This window comes from Scyliorhinus torazame, chromosome 9 (assembly GCF_047496885.1).
Source record: "Scyliorhinus torazame isolate Kashiwa2021f chromosome 9, sScyTor2.1, whole genome shotgun sequence".
Taxonomy (NCBI): Eukaryota; Metazoa; Chordata; class Chondrichthyes; order Carcharhiniformes; family Scyliorhinidae; genus Scyliorhinus; species Scyliorhinus torazame.
In genome coordinates this window covers 184,394,116-184,411,108 of record NC_092715.1, presented here as the reverse complement: position 1 = coordinate 184,411,108, position 16,993 = coordinate 184,394,116, and the positions used below count along the sequence as shown (strand labels likewise).

At 46.7% G+C, this 16,993-nt stretch overlaps 1 long non-coding RNA gene across 1 annotated transcript in view; it reads right to left on the bottom strand.

The window, feature by feature from the left end:
• The window catches only part of LOC140430050 (uncharacterized), a 116,313-nt gene that overhangs the window by 27,917 nt on the left and 71,403 nt on the right, over positions 1-16,993 (bottom strand). The window lies entirely within an intron of this gene.

Below are 16,993 nucleotides of genomic sequence, written 5' to 3'. Positions count from 1 at the left end.
TAGCAAGTGAAATACTTTGAGAAATCCCTGGAAGCTGATCATACTGAGGCTTCCCCAGTCCGTACAAACGTCCTGCTGATACTTCATCTCCTCCCTCATTATCGCCCGGGCCGAACTTGTTCCTCAGCCCTGCTGGCTCCTTGTTTTCAGTCTTGGTTCCTAGCTCCCAGCTGCAGTTCAGTAGTTGTATGTCATTTTCGTCTTGTGGGAAAAGAGGGCTTGGTTAAAGGAAAGTGAGTCAAAGTTACGATCAAAAAGCTGGCTTAAAGAAATACTCTGAATGCTGCAAGAAATGGGGCCAGCTGACTGTGTTTGGGAAGGAGAGTTGCAGAGAAGAAGTTTATTGAAGACTTTGCCATCAATGATAAATTGGAAAGAGCGGGCGCACAAAGCAGGCCAAAGTTGAAAGACCACGAGATTAGGCCCAGAAAAGGTTGCTGATGTAGGATGGAATGAAGCTGTGGAGAGATATTTTTATAAGGACGACAAACTTGAAATCATTGCACTAAGAAATGAGCAATATGTCAGGGCAAGATGAGCGAAACTGTCTATGCTTAGAATGGAGGCAGAGCAATTTGGTATGATTTCAAATTAATGTAGATTGGACATTGGGAAACAAATGAGAACAAAGTACGGTTTTGGTGGCAATGAAGACGATTTAGGCCAGAAGGCAGGGAGGCTACGCAGTTTGAAGCTCAGTTCAATGTCACACAGGAAACTGGGGTTGTGTCCTGTTGAGGTGGACCTAGATAATCACCCAGAAATGGGGTGCGATATAAGGCTAAGCACAGAGTTTCCTCCAGGACACAAACAGAAAGGTCTCGAGTCTTCCCATTGTTGATCAGGAGAATGTTGCAGCTGACTCATGACCTGACGTAGCGGTGGCTGTAAATCAGCAACAATGCCAATCATGGAGTCAATAATGTTGCTGAGAGGCTAAACTGCATTACATCAGCATGTGTATAAAGGCTGATTCTGTGGCCTAAATGTTATTTCCTGGGTTGGCAGTATAGTGTTGGGAGATTTCCTGGCCTAGCAATTCCGATCTGGGAGAAATTGCTCCAAAAGTTCCAGGTGGTGGAGTTCCCTCAGAGTCAGACTGAGTAACTCTGAAATGATGGTGGAGGCTGCGGGTGCAGAGGTGGGCTGACCAGAAGGCCTGCCTTAATGGTCCCACACAAAAAACCTTCTAGCCCTCACTTCCCTCAACCTCCACACTCCCATACCCCATCCATGACAATCTATACCACCTCATAATGAAACCTTCATGTTTATGTCAACAGAGTCAAAAAGGAACACTAATTTTTTTAAATCTACATATTTTTTAACATTTAAAGCCCAGCAGAGTTAAATCCCGGTAGCGCACCCAATCCCGCCGGTTTCCCGATGGCGTGGGATGGCTACAATAAGAAACCCCATTGGCTGGCTGCTGGAACGGAGGATAGTGCTGTCAGCAGGGACATGCTGCACCGGAAAACGGGGCTGGCAGGACGGAGAATCCCGTCCATAATGTTTCACTGTGAATAAATCTATCCCAAGTAAAGACTGGCTTTGCATTCTTAGCAACTGACTATCAGGAATGTAACAGTGCTACCTTTCATCAAAGGATTCCCTCTCAAAACATATAATCCATAAAATTCCCAGGTATGGAGACAGTATATGTCAATAATTATCAAGCAAAATGGTTTGAAACAGGTTCATGTGTGCTGAGCTTCCACTCCAGAACTGTTGACTCTTCCAGTGGCAAAGCGCATGCAGATGACAAAGCTCGGAAGGAATAATGTCATCTGTTGTAACTTCTGTGACTTCTGCCTTTCCATTCTCCCTTGTAAATGTGTGCAACTAAAGGCCAAGTCTGCAGCACCTGCTCATTGAGACAGATGCAGTATGTTAAAGGGGCAGAATGAACTGAGATTACTTATGGAGATATCTGTGATTCAGTGTAGATATTAATAGCGCACTGTTGTACTCATTGATACTTACGCTTCTTTCTGCATGACTATTGTTTCCCTCCAATGTATATGCACATTGCTGGTGGGACTCTTACTCTTCAACTTGCACACCAGCATTATGGAAAGTTACTGAACCCAGGGTTTCGACAGATGCGTCTCCTAGAATGGTGACTAAAGCAAGTTCCACCCCCTCTGCACCTACAACACCTTCCTGCAAACTCAGGAATTTAAGATACGCTAACTCCAACCCTAAATGAAAATAGCTGTTGGACTGAGGAAGCAGTGTTTTGGCATGTTCAAAAGATTTGACTTAAACAAAAGGCTGTACTAAAAGTTGTTAAGAGCTCAGTAAGATTATGAAGTATATTTTAGCGACAGAATTAAGGGGGTGGCACTGCAAATGACCCTGTGTATCGAAATATGGATTGTTTATTGCCAGGTTTTCCACTTAAACATCTCAGTGGCCCAGAAGCCTCCTAAATTCCTCAGACATGACGAGAGGAAGCAGCAACGTTTCCTTTGTTAGAATGTATATGTAGAGGAGCCTGATATGCAGAGCTGGCAGTCAGAGTGTAATGATAATTAAGACATCCTTGAAACTGTTTACAAGACATACATTATCTATTAGTAGAAAGTACCTTCTGGAAAATACTCTCCAAAATAAAATTTTTTTGTAATTGCTTAAAGAGCGCACACATACAGGGCAAGGTTTTTACTTTCCAACCTACTCACAGCAGGGGAGCCTGGCAGTATCTAGTGAACCTGAACATTTCAGCAATATGTTTGTCAGTGGCTTCTTAATACAGCTACTTAATTTGCATCTGACTTCCATATTTCCCAACCAATTAGAACTGACATGCATGATGACAATACGTATCAGTCTATTTCAGCTCAACTATTTAAAGGGGTCCTGTGAGGATTAGACTTGAAAGATTATAAAGGTCTTTGGACAAAGCCAGAATCTGGAAATTTGGAGACACATTTATCAAGGCAGCACAATGCTTTAGAGATGTGATGGTTCCCTGGACGATGCTGCCCTCAGGGGAAACCAGTTCCCTGCGGAGGAAGAAGCCTGCCTCAGAAAACAAGAAGGTGGATTTGGAAATGACTGAGGAGGCCAACAGTGGGAGTGTGGTAATCATGCTCCTGGATACTGTGCCAGAAGAACAGAAGATGAGTGGTATGGCACGTTCAAGTATATCCTGGAGTGGGTCTCACCCCAAACATCCCCCCGTACCCCCTTACTCTGTTTTCCCAAGCCGAGAAATGCACATCATTCCCTATATCCAACATGCCTGGCAGAGGCATCCATCCCTATCTGTCCAGGCACTTATGGACATCCCCATCTGACCATTCACCATTGACACTCACCCTCAATTTATAGCAATGTGACACCTATCCTTCATGGCAACCCTCCGTAAATGTCCTACCATCCTCTTAACACATTTCATTTCTCACACTCTGGTGCCTTCTTTCCATCCTTATAGAGAGCATAAAACACAGTCACCGTCTAGATATCTCCAATTTGACAAAGGTAGAGGAGGAGCTAATGAAGACAGGCTGAATCTTGGCATGCTTGGCCATCAGAGAAACAGAGATGGGGCTATTCCAGCTACCTGGTAACATAATTAAATATCCCAGGGTACAGGGTGTATGTAGGAATCTACTTTGTAGTTTAAGTGTAGTCTTTGTATACACTTCAAAACTCAGTAGAATTTAAGTTACACTTCTCAGATGCGAAATAAAAATCTTTTAATGCGTCTATTGATTATAATTGAGAGACTAAGATCTCCTTGCGGTTACAAATCAAATGTTCTCAAAAAGCCCTTGCCAGCAAAAGACTTTAAGAGAAATAATTGGCTTAACAGTTTACAACAAATTTAACTTTAAAAATAGAGTAATGGTTCTTTGCTTAAAGCAAAACAGCTTGCGCGAGCTTCAAGAGTTAGAATGGAAATATGAAAATACGAAATAAAGATAGTGAGTAGTTAGCTGAAAGGTATAGAGTGATCCTGGATAGAAAATGGCTTCCTGAACCTCTATCTTTAAGGAAAATGTTATCAGTCTGACTCCATCTGTCCCTACCCCTGCAATGTGCTGATTTGCTTGGATGGGTTTCAAATGCATTTGGTTGGATGGTTAGTTGTCAATCATCAATGTGCAACATATATTCGGATATGTTGCATTTGTAGATGTCTGTGTGTTGGAATGTGATATAGCCTTTTAATCAATTCTAGTTTTCACTGGTTTATTTCTGACTGTGCTATTATCTGTATTCTGAACAATGGTGTGTTCATGTAGTCATGGCGACCTTGGGTATGGTTGCATAGCTTTTGCTATTAGAACAATGGTCAGTTTATGATATCAGTAAAATGTTGCATAAGCTTTAGTTAGCTTTTGAATGTTTCAGATTCTGTGCTTTGCCACTGCAAATTCTGCAAGCTGGGTGTTTTTGTAATGATGAAATCCATTTTAAAATGGATTTTGAACTGGGCTTTAATATTTACATTAAAATGGCTAAATCAATTACCCCTTTACCTATCAGAAATAGCCAGTTCCCTTCGGTGTAAGATACTTGACTTGATGTTAACAGATCCTGAAAGTTGAAAATATCAACATATGAACAAAGAGCTGCTCCACCAGTTAATAAGAACATGGTTGATCTGACAGTAACCTCAAATCTGCACTCCACCTATCCCTGATCCATGTCTGCCTTAAAAATATTCAAAGACTCTGGTTCCACAAGCTTTTCAAGAAGAAAGTTCCAAAGACTCACGACCATCTGAGTTAAAATAAATTCCCTCCTCTTTATTTTAGATGGGTGACCCTTTATTTTTAAACAGTGACCCCTAGTTCTAGATTCTCTCACAAGAGGAACCATCCTGTCACATCCACCCTGTCAATACTCATCAGGATAGTAAATGTTTTAATTGATGGGCAAGTGATGACTTAGCAGTTTCCTGACAGTCCTAATTCATTTATTTTCATCTCCCACAATCCTTCAAGTGCCTCTCACCATCACCTTGCATACTCAGAATGTCAGTTTGAACAGAATTGATAAAAACCTGACTTTGGTCATTGAACACCTCATCAAAGTGTAAGGAGATAATGGTGGCTCAGGAGATGAAAGATGGTGAAAGGGAAATGGAAGTGGGGACTCTGCTCAATGTGCTTCTACCTCTAATCCCTTGCCACCCTTCCTTCACCCCCATTCAGGGCTACACATATTGCCACCGATCAGAATTGCCCATGTCTGCCCTCACAATGCAGGTTGGGTATTGATTGAAGAATCCATCAAGGCCTTCAAAACCCTGAGGAAATCATCCAAGAGCATTAGAGCAGTCAGAGCAGGGATCTGAGCAGCATGCAACTGTGTTGAAGCCACAAAGGTAGCAACACATAGGAGTTATTCAATGGGGAAGATGTTTGTCTGCTGCTCTGGCAAAATGGCCTTTCTGCCTTGTGAAGAGTGGTAAGACAAGAGTAAAGGATGAGCAATGGGTGTGGGAATGGCTTTGCTAATTGTGGGACGGCTTTCTGCTAGGGGTTTGGGGTGGCCAGTGGGTTTAGAATTTGCTTGCAGTGGCTGCATTGCCCTAGTCTAAGTGAACTATTCCTGAATTAGGCCAACCCTATCTTAGGCAGCTTTCCATATGATGGCCAGTGTCATAGCCATATCATGCTGCTAATATTGCTACTATTCCCTTGAAGAGACAGAATGCTCAGCACCTTCCTATTCCTGCAGCTCCAGTCCTCGCTGCTGTAAACCATTATCATTCTGGATACTCCACCTGCTGCAGACTGAAGGGGGCCACTAGGTCTGTCAAACCACCGACAGTGCATCTTCAGCATTCTGATTGCTTGCTTCTTCACAGCTCAGGTGGGCAGGTAGCTTCTATTTACATTGCTCTGCATCCACATCTGGGTTACTCACAGGCTTTATTCCTTCTCTCCGAGGATTAATTCACTAATGCTGCTTTGAGATGTGATGGTCTCCGGAAGGCTTCACTGAAGCAGGAGATACATTTATCACAGCTTTTGTAAATCTTGCACAAATGTGTAAGACGATCTTTATTTAGTTGCTGATGTGTTGGCTATTGATGGGCCCTGTTTCCCAACCATTGACACCACCCCTCTCTCTGACAACTGTCTTGAGGCTGAACTAGTCCATTCACAACCTTGGTGTCATATTTCATCCCAGATAAACTTCCGACTACATTCCTGCACCATCCTAAATACAACCCATTTTCACCTCCACATCACCTGGCGCCTCATCCATGTTTTTGTTACCTCCCTCGATATTTCCAACTCCTTGATGGTTTCCCATATACGACCCTCCATAGAAATTAGGTCATTCAAAACTCTGCTTCCTCTATCCTAACTCACATCAAGGGCAGGACTCTCTGGCCGCATCCGGCCGGTGACCGGAGATTCCCTCCCAAGGTCAACGGAGTTCTCCATCGTACGCGGCTCGCCTGTGGCGTTCTTGCGCGGTCGGGGCGGTAGAATCCAGCCAAAAATCTCATTCACACATTAACACTGTACATTGGCTTCCAGTTAAGCAATGCCTTGATTTTAAAATTCTCATCCTTATTTCCAAATTTCTTCATGGCCTCACCCCTCAATGGGCTAAATTTGACATTGCAAAGCAGGATGATGTTGTGTCACAAATCTGGGGCTCGATTTGCCGCCAGCGGGATGCTCAGTTTTGCCGACAGCCTGGGGGTTTCCCGATGGCGTGGGGCATGGGAAACCCCATTGACCAGCAGGCATAACGGAGCATCCCGCCGGCGTGCTGAAGCAGAAATGTGGCGTGGCGGAGAATCCAGCCCCCGATATCTCCACGCAGCCCATAATAACATGGTGAGAGTGTGGACTCTGAAATCTGTCGCCCACGCACCATTTTGACATTGATAATTAAGGGCCATTTAAGCTAATTAGCAATCCAAACGACTGCACTAAAGGGTTCCTGATGCATTAATAAGGTGTTTGCATGTGAAATACAGCCGGTCAGAAGCTTAATGTTGTTTTCAGGGTCTCACAAAATGGTGGATATAAATGCTGGAGGTCTGACTTTAGCAGGAGAGGCTGATGATATTCCTTTTGAGAAACTTTGCTGTTTATAAACCTGTATTCAGAATTAGGGCTGTCCCTCAGTGAAATGTCCAGAAACTTGTTGATCCTGTCATCGTTCATCATTGCACCATTTGTGTTGAGAAACAGTGTCCCCTACCAACATTGTGTATTCTTCGGAAAATACTTGCTCTATTGAGAAGGTGAGGATGAGGAGAAAAAAGGCTAGCTGTCTCAGGGCAGGTGCAGAATGAGGCACAGGAAGGTGGGCAAGCTACTGAGGAATGAGGGGCTGCAGAGAGAATGCAGCAGCAGGCACTCAGGCATAGGCAGAGGCCCTACCCGACCAACCACATTTGGGGTGTAAATGTTGAATCTTCAGATGACAAAGCGACAGTATCTCCGCGGACTTCACCTTTTGAGTGCTACAGTCACATCCCTATGTGAAATGCTTGTGCCTGAGATAGCCTCCAATTGTGTGGGTGGCCACCTGATGATTGTGGCATTAAAAATGACAGTCGCGTTGAACCTCTACACCTCGGGATTATTTCAGGCTGCCTGTGGAGATCTGAATGGGATCAGCCAGACTGCATATTGGTATTCACATATCTCTGTAAACTCTTCCAGGCCCAAAACCCTCCGTGATATCTGTGGTCCTCAAATTCTGGAACCTTGAGCACCCCCAATGTTCATATCTCCACCATTGGTGGTCATTTTTTCAGCTGCCAAGGCCCTGTGCTCTGGACCTCCTTACCTAAACCTCTGTACCTCTCTTTCCTCCCTTATGACAACCATTAAAACCTGCCTCTTTGATTCTGTTTTAGTCATCGGCCCTAACATCTCCTTATGTGCCTGGGTGTCATATTTTATTTTATTCCCAGGACGATTCACAGCATCTTGGGACATTTTATTATTTCCATATAAATGTAAGTTGTTGTTTTACATTTTTGCCAAGACGATGAACTTATGGATTTTGCTTTTGTTGTTCATTGGTAGTACCAAGACAAACTATAGCAGGATCCAATGTAGAATAAAGATTTGTGTTGTACTTCTCCTAAACAACGTGCTTTAATATCTGCCACACAACAACCTTGGGCGCAATTCTCCCATCAGGAGACTAAGTGCCGACGTCGGAGTGAAAACCGGAGTGTTTCACTCCGGTGTCGGAGGCCGTTCCCAGCCCCCTATTCTCCCGCCCCCTGGGGGCTAGGAGCGGCACCGCGTCATTTCCGCGCGCCGGGCCTTGGCGCCGTGTAAAAGCGGCGGCGTGTAAATGACACGGTCAGCGCCGCGTAAATGACGTCATCTGCGCATGCGCAGGTTGACCGGCGCCAACCCGCGCATGCGCGGTTGCTGTCCTCCCCGCGGCCGCCCCGCAAGAAGATGTCGGATGGATCTTGCGGGGCGGGCGGAGGAAAGGATGTCCTCCTTCAGAGAGGCCGGCCCACCGATCGGTGGGAACCGATCGCGGGCCAGACCCCTTTTAAGTCCCCTCACCACCCCCCCCCACAGGCCGCCCCCCCCAACTTCCCGCACTGTTCCCGCCGGCAGCGACCAGGTGTGGACGGCGCCGGCGGGAAGCCGTCGTGTTGGGCAGGCCGCTAGGCCCACCCGGGCTGGAGAATCGCCGCTCGCCCGTTACAAACAGCGAGCAGCGATTCTCCGAGCGGCCAGCCGTGATTCTCGCCACGCCAGTTTGGGGGTGGGTGGGAGAATCGCGTGCGGGTGCCGGTGCGGCATGGCGGGACTCGCACAGTGCCCCGGCGATTCTCCCACCCGGCAAGGGGGGGAGGGGGGAGAATTCCACCCCTTAACTACATTGTTTCTGACATATTTCCGAGGACATTTGCCGAGTTCTTCTAAATTGGTTATTCTGAGCAAATATTTTAATAATAATAATGTTTATTAGTGTCACAAGTAGGCTTACATTAACACTGTAATGACGTTACTGTGAAATCCGCCTAGCCGCCGCATTATGGCACCTGTTTAGGTACACTGAGGGAGAATTCAAAGGCCCAATTCACCTAACAAGCACGTCTTCCGGGACTTGTGGGAGGAAACCGGAGAACCTGGACGAAACCCACGCAGACACGGGGGGGGAACATGCAGACTCCGCACAGACAGCGACCCAAGCTGGGAGTCGAACCCTGGTCCCTGGTGCTGTGAAGCCTCAGTACTAACCACTGTGCGACTGTGCCACATTTGCCGTAGCCTTTTGCAATATTGAAACTTTACACTTCCAATTCCAATTCCAATTGGAGAGATCATGGTGGAATGTTGCAAAAATGGTGGGTGAGGAAGCTGACGACTGGCTCACTGACCTGACTGGGATATATCTGCCTCCGTTCTCACTGGCATTACTGATGTTTGTTCCTTTCTTGCGGCACAGCAGGAAGCTCATTGTTGGGGTGAAGAATGGATTTGAATCTAGTAAACAGGCTGGTAGTTCCAGCAGTGGCAGGAGCAGTGATAGAAGTCCCCCACCCTCCCCGCCCCATCAGAACCTGAGCGGCCAATTCAAGTCAATATCTATCTTACTATCTTACAAATGTGAGGTAATGCATTTTGGAAGGGCTAATGCAGGTAGGGAATATACAGTGAATGGTAGAACCCTCAAGAGTATTGAAAGTCAAAGAGATCTAGGAGTACAGGTCCACAGGTCATTGAAAGGGGCAACACAGGTGGAGAAGGTAGTCAAGAAGGCATACGGCATGCTTGCCTTCATTGGCCGGGGCACTGAGTATAAGAATTGGCAAGTCATGTTGCAGCTGTATAGAACCTTAGTTAGGCCACACTTGGAGTATAGTGTTCAATTCTGGTCGCCACACTACCAGAAGGATGTGGAGGCTTTAGAGAGGGTGCAGAAGAGATTTACCAGAATGTTGCCTGGTATGGAGGGCATAAGCTATGAGGAGCGATTGAATAAACTCGGTTTGTTCTCACTGGAACGAAGGAGGTTGAGGGGCGACCTGATAGATGTATACAAAATTATGAGGGGCATAGACAGAGTGGATAGTCAGAGGCTTTTCCCCAGGGTAGAGGGGTCAATTACTAGGGGGCATAGGTTTAAGGTGAGAGGGGCAAGGTTTAGAGTAGATGTACGAGGCAAGTTTTTTACGCAGAGGGTAGTGGGTGCCTGGAACTCACTACCGGAGGAGGTAGTGGAAGCAGGGACGATAGGGACATTTAAGGGGCATCTTGACAAATATATGAATAGGATGGGAATAGAAGGATACGGACCCAGGAAGTGCAGAAGATTGTAGTTTAGTCGGGCAGTATGGTCGGCACGGGCTTGGAGGGCCGAAGGGCCTGTTCCTGTGCTGTACATTTCTTTGTTCTTTGTTCTTTGTACCAGTGAATGCCCCTGGGTCAGAGCTAGGATGCGCTCAATTCAGCAGCAAATTTTAGATTTTACATGATTAATATATTATATGCGAATTGTTCTGTTAGCAACATTTCAAACAGCAGAGCTGAACTATTCAGCACGTGCAACAGTATTATTTTACAGCACACTCCACCTCGGTGCTTTTGTTCTCCTGTGAAGTTTGTTGCCTTCTTAAGTGCATGGGTTTGCTTAGGACATGGGTTATGCTTTTGTGATGAATTAACAACTATCACAAATATGTTTCAAACATTTATAAACTAACCATATCAGTAGCTTTTTTTCCAAGGCATCAAGATCAAATTATACGCACTTTATTCACCCTCGCAGCACCAGCAATTGCCAAATAATCAAAGTCTTGCATCACAGAATGTCAGTCAGTTCAGTTTATGGCAATAAACCTTTTCAAAAAACATTAGGCTAAGGCGAAGAATAAAGGTACAGGACATCCTTGTTTGTTTGGTGCACCATTAACAACTGTGGCTATAAATAAGTATAATTATTTGCATAGTGTTTCTGTGTTAATGAAATCTCTCTAAACTGTGGATTATGACCGGTGTTAATTTCCTAGTCTGGTTATCAAGGACATTCACATGCTGGAGGAAGCCGCCTACAGTAGAATATTCTTTTGAAATTAATTTCTGCCTTTTCCAAGGCCTATTACATTAATCATTTATTTTTTCTAATTGTTTAGCAGTATTTCTTTGGCAAGCAGCACAGTACCAAACAGTGAGTATACTTTGCACTATTCTCACAGATGTTACATAAAGTAACTCAAGAATAATAATAATCTTTATTATTGTCACAAGTAGGCTTACATTAACACTGCAATGAAATTACTGTGAAAATCCCCTTGTCGCCACACTACAGCGCCTGTTCGGGTACACAGAGGGGGAATTCAGAATGTCCAATTCATCTAATGAGCACGTCTATTGGGACGTGTGGTAGGAAACCAGAGCACCCGGAGGAAACCCACGCAGACATGGGGAGAACGTGCAGACTCTACAGGAAGAGAATCCCTTCAGCGTAGAAGGAGACTATTCAACCCATCGAGTCTGCACCGACCCGCCGAAAGAGTATCCTACTCCCCGACCCTATCCCCGTAACCCCGCCTAACCTGCACACATTTGGTCACTAAGGGGCAATTTAGCGTGGCCAATCCTCCTAACTTGCACATCTTTATACTTTGGGAGGAAACCGGAGCACCCAGAGGAAACCCACGCTGACACGGGGAGAAAGTGCAAATTCCACAGAGACAGTCACCCAAGGTCGGAATCAAACTCGATTTCTCTCCCCAGTTTAGCTAATCTCTGTTAATTCCACTGCCCTGCGATGAACCATCCCAGTTTGCTTAGTTCCTTCATTTACTGCCATGAAGGATTAGGATTTTAAAATGTCATCAGTAATCCCCACTGTTGGATGAAGACACTGCCATTTTCTTTCCGCTACTTAAGCCACAATTTTAACTTAACCCACTCAGGTAAGAACAGGGCAGGTCTGGGCTGGTACCTGACATTATAACCTGCTTGATGTTACACTCTGTGGATTCTACCACAATCCATACAATCCTCACTGAGCAGCTTAAGTTTAAAAATGGGGCTTTAGTGTGAAAGGTGAAAGTGCTGAACATATTGACCAAATACCTGTTTGATACATGTGTGGGCAGCAAGTTAATTGATGATGAAACTAACCCCTACGCAAACCTGGGAAGAGGAGCATGAAGAAACATTGATGGGAAAAGTAACCGCTTGTTGTGCCATTGCTCTGGTGCATTTCAGTTGCAGATATTCTTGCAACATATGGCACAGTTCAGAGACTACAGTTGGAATCGTACCCTCCCACCAGCGGTAAGTTTTGTGGTGGATGCGGCTGGACAATATGGTGCAACTCAAAAATTCAGTTTTCCGATGGCGGGAAATAGTGGTGGGAGCTTACAGTTCCGAATGTCATGGCCGGATAATGGCACTGGGGTGGGTGTAAGCAAACAGCCTTGCTTGGCCAACACTAAACCCACAACCAATATCTCTAAAAACACAGATGATCTGCTGTTTCCTGTTTAGTTATTTTGTTTACTGTTTTCTTTCTTTTATTCATAGTACAGCTCTTAAAACTTGCAATCTTCTGTCTTTACCTTTCAGTAACACGTTCTATCAGTCTTGTCTGCTGATGATCTCTTCTTGCAATTTGGGATGCGTTTGGGAAGTGAGAGTGGATGTTTTTTTCCCTCAGCTGTAATTCTTTACTGTTGTTCATGGTTGTGAACACGCTGACACCAACAATGCTGCTGTTAGCTGGGAAAGTTGGTTATTCTGGAGACGTTGCTTATTCTGGCTTTGTTGTGACACGACTCCATGTCAAACATGCTGCTACTTGATGCCTGCGGTATTTCCATCTTTTTCTCATTGCAATCCACCGAGCAATTGTACAAATCCCTGTCTGTTTAATTATCATTAGTTTGGTGTGTTAGGGTACTTTAATTAGATCGGAGTATAAATAATTGGGCGTTATTCTCCGAGCCCCGTGCCGGGCCGGAGAATCGCCGCAACCGCGCCCCGACGCCGGCGCGCGATTCTCCGAGGTGCGGAGAATCGGCGCCATTTTTGCCAACACGTTTGACGCGCCGCCGGCTACTGGAATCAGCGGGGCTGCCGATTCTCCGGCCCGGATGGTCCGAGCAGCCGGGCAGAAACGGCAGAGTCCCGCCGGCGCCGTTCACCCCTGGTCGCTGCAGGTGGGAACTCTGCGCGAAGGGTCGGGGGGCGTCCTGTGGGGCGGGGAAAAGCGCTCCTTCACCGGGGGGGGGGGCCTCCAATGGAGTCTGGTCCGCGATCGGGGCCCACCGATCGGCGGGCGGCCTCTCCTCCCACCAGGGTGATCTTAACTCGCCAAAATTCTCCCAAGTATCAACACACACCAAACTAATAATAATTAAATGAAAAGGAATTTGTACGATTGCTTGGTGAATTGCCATGATCATTATCAACAAAATTTTTTCAACAGAATTTTTGGTGTGCGGTGTTTGGTCCGTCATTATTTGCTGACTAGGCAGTACAATTTGACAAAAGGATTCATGCTTGTGTGTGGATTGAGTGCAGTCCGAAGGATTTTTTAAATCCATTCATGAAATGTGAGCATAGCTAGCAATGCCAGCATTTATTGCCCGTTGCTGATTTCCTTTGAGAAGGTGGTGGTGAATGGCCCTGTTGAACCACATAGTCTCAGTGGTGTAGGGGCAGTCACAGTGCTGTCAGATACGGAGATCCAGAACTTTGATCCATTGGCAATAAAGAAACAGCAATCTAATTTCAAGCTAAGATGGCTTGGGGAAGGTTTTGCAATTAATTGTGTTCCCATATACCTGCTGCCCTTGAGATTCTAGGTCATAAACGTTGCGAGTCTATAAGATGCTATCAAAGAAGCTTTGGCAATTACATCTTGTAAGAGGTAGACACTGCAGCCACAGAACACCAGCAATGAAGGATGTGAGTATTTAAGGTGCTGGACAAGCACCTGCAGTCATGTAGACTGCTTTTTTACCGGAATTGTCCCTGAGTTGGGATGAGGCCCTTCTGTGGCCATTTAAGGCCTTGATTAACCTTCAGGTGGGTAGATCATCTTCAACTTTTCTCATCCCAGATTTAATTGGAGGGGATTGGAAGGCAAAGACACCTTAACATGCAGAGACTTTGTTGTTCTTTTTTCTCTCTGGGACTGGGTGGGAGGGGACGGTATACCTTTGGGGGTGGGGGGGGGGGGGCAGGGTGGGGGGGGGGGGGGAGAGCCACCCGCGCTAGCTAACTAAGGTCGTCTAGTGAATGGAGGCGAGGTGAGAGGAGAGCTGCAGACATTGGAGCCTGGTTAGCAGGTTTCAATGGGCCTACGAGGCGAACAAGGGGGGGGGGAAGGGATCAATACTGGAAGACATTTTTTCGCGAGGAAGTGTAGAGGGGGATTCTCGGAGGGGGGGAAAGGGGTTTGATGTTAATAATGGATAGGGGGGCAGCTCGGTGGCACAGTGGGTAGCACCACTGCCTCACAGCGCCGATGTCCCAGGTTCGATCCCAGCTCTGGGTCACTGTCCGTGTGGAGTTTGCACATTCTCCCCGTGTCTGCGTGGATTTCATCCCCACAGCCCAAAGATGTGCAGGGTAGGTGGATTGGCCACGCTAAATTGCCCCTTAATTTGAAAAAAAATGAATTAGGCATTCTAAATTTATTTTTAAAAAATAATGGATAGGGGCAGTTCAGGCTCATGGGGCAGGGCCCGGTGGTATGATGATGGTGGATAAGAAGAGTGGGGGGGGTTGAGAGACCCCCAGTTAGGATAGTCACGTGGAACGTGAGGGGGTTAGGAGGTCCAGTCACAAGGTCAAGGGTGATTACGCATCTTAAAAGTTTGAAAGCCGATGTAGCAATGCTGCAGGAGACTCACTTGAGGGTGAAGGACCAGGTGAGACTTAAAAAGGGCTGGGTTAGTCAGGTGTTTCACTCTGGATTTGACGGAAGGGCTCGAGGGGTAGCGGTAATGGTCAGCAAAAGAGTATGGTGCCAGATGGAGAATGTGGTTGCAGATCAGGAGGGTAGGTATGTGATTGTGACAGGGGCACTGGAGGGGAGGTTAGTGGCGCTGTTAAGTGTATATGGTCCCAATTGGGATGATGTGGGATTCGCGAAGAAGGCGTTTGGGACCATCCCCGACTTGGACACAAATGAACTGATAGTGGGGGGTCTGTGACAAAATTGAAAAAGTAATTGAGGAATATGTAGGTTTCAACTGTACGGGTGAGGTGTCAAAGGCAGTTGTCTGGGAGGCTCTTAAGGCAGTGGTAAGGGGTGAGGTGACCTTGTTTAAGGCCAGGGTGGACAAAGAGGAGAGGTTGGAGTGGCAGAGGGTAATAGATGAGATGTTGGATGTAGATAGGAGTTATGCAGAAGATGGGGACCCAGCGAAGTTGGAAAAGCTGAAGGAACTCCAGGTGAGCTTAGACCAACTATCTACCAGGAAGGCGGTGCGCCAACTCAGGCAAGCAAGGGATGAAGATTACGAGCATGGAGAAAGGCGTATGTTAGCTGGTCAGCTTCGGAGGGAGGCTGCGGCAAGGGAAATTGTCCAAGTGCAGGACAGGGCAGGGAAGTTGGTGGTGGCTCCAGATCTGATTAACAAGGTCTTTGAGGAATTCTATGAGATGTTGTACAGGTCAGAGCGACCTGGGGGAGGCGCAGGAATTTCTAGATGGGCTGGAGTGCCCGAGGTTAGGGGAGGGGGACATTAGAAGGAGTGATAGTGGAGCAGGAGATAAAAGATGCGATTGGGAAGATGCAGTCGGGGAAGGTGGCAGGGCCGGATGGGTTTCCGGTGAAATATTATGAAAAATTCAGGGATAAGCTGGTACCGCTGATGGTGGGGATGGTTGAGGAGGCGATTGGGAAGGGGGTGTTACCACAAACTTTGGGGCAGGCACGATTTCTAGTTGCTTAAAAAAGATAAGGATCCGCGGAGTGTGGGTCGTATAGGCCCATATCACTTTTAAACATGGACGCAAAAGTATTAGGCGAAGGTACTGGCAGATAGGCTGGAGGAGTGCCTCCCGAAGGTGATAGGTGAAGATCAGATGGGGTTCATGAGAGGGAGACAGCTCTTTTCAAACGTTAGAAGGGTGGTTATGGCACCGGCGGAGGGGAAGGAAACAGAGGTGGTTGTGGCATTGGATGCTGAGAAGGCATTTGACCAGGTAGAATGGGGAGACTTGATGGCAGTTCTGGAGCGGTTTGGGATTGGACTAAGGTTTGTGGACTGGGTAAAGCTATGATATAAGGAGCCGAGGACGAGTGTCCGCACAAATAACATCAGTTCGAGATACTTTTCTCTTCACCGTGGGACTGGGCAGGGATGTCCAATGTCCCCCCCTGCGGTTTGCACTCGCGATTGAGCCGTTGGTCATCGCATTAAGAAGTTCGGGGGTATGGAGAGGGATAGTGTGGGGGGAGGGTACTGAGCATAGGGTGTCCTTACATGTCGATGACTTATTGTTAAACATGTCAGAACCGAGTGTGTCAATAGGGGAAATATTGGAGCTTCTTCGGGTGTTTGGGTCTTTCTCGGGGTACAAATTAAATCTAGACACGAGAGAGTATTTTGTGGTGTCTCGGCTGGGGGTGGGGGCAGGGGTGGGGGGGGGGGGGGGGGGCTGCCATTCCGTAGGGTATCTTTAGATACCTGGGGGTGCAGGTTGCCCGGGAGTGGAGGGGGGGGGGGTTCCGCAGGCACAACATTTCTAGTTTGGTGGGGAGAGTGAAAGCTGATCTGGCAAGATGGAATGGTCTCCCTCTGTCACTGGTGGGTCGGGTACAGGTGATTAAAATGAACGTGTTACCACGATTTCTGTTTATTTTCCAATGCCTGCCGATTTTACTACCAAAGGCATTTTTCGAGAGATTGAAGGAATGATTACCTCGTTCATATGGAGAGGGAAGGTGGCCAGAATTAGAAAGGTGCTGCTACAGAGGGGAAGGCAGGCAGGGGGTTTGGGCTTCCGAACCTGATGTATTATTACTGGGCGGCGAATGTGGAGAAGGTACGGAGCTG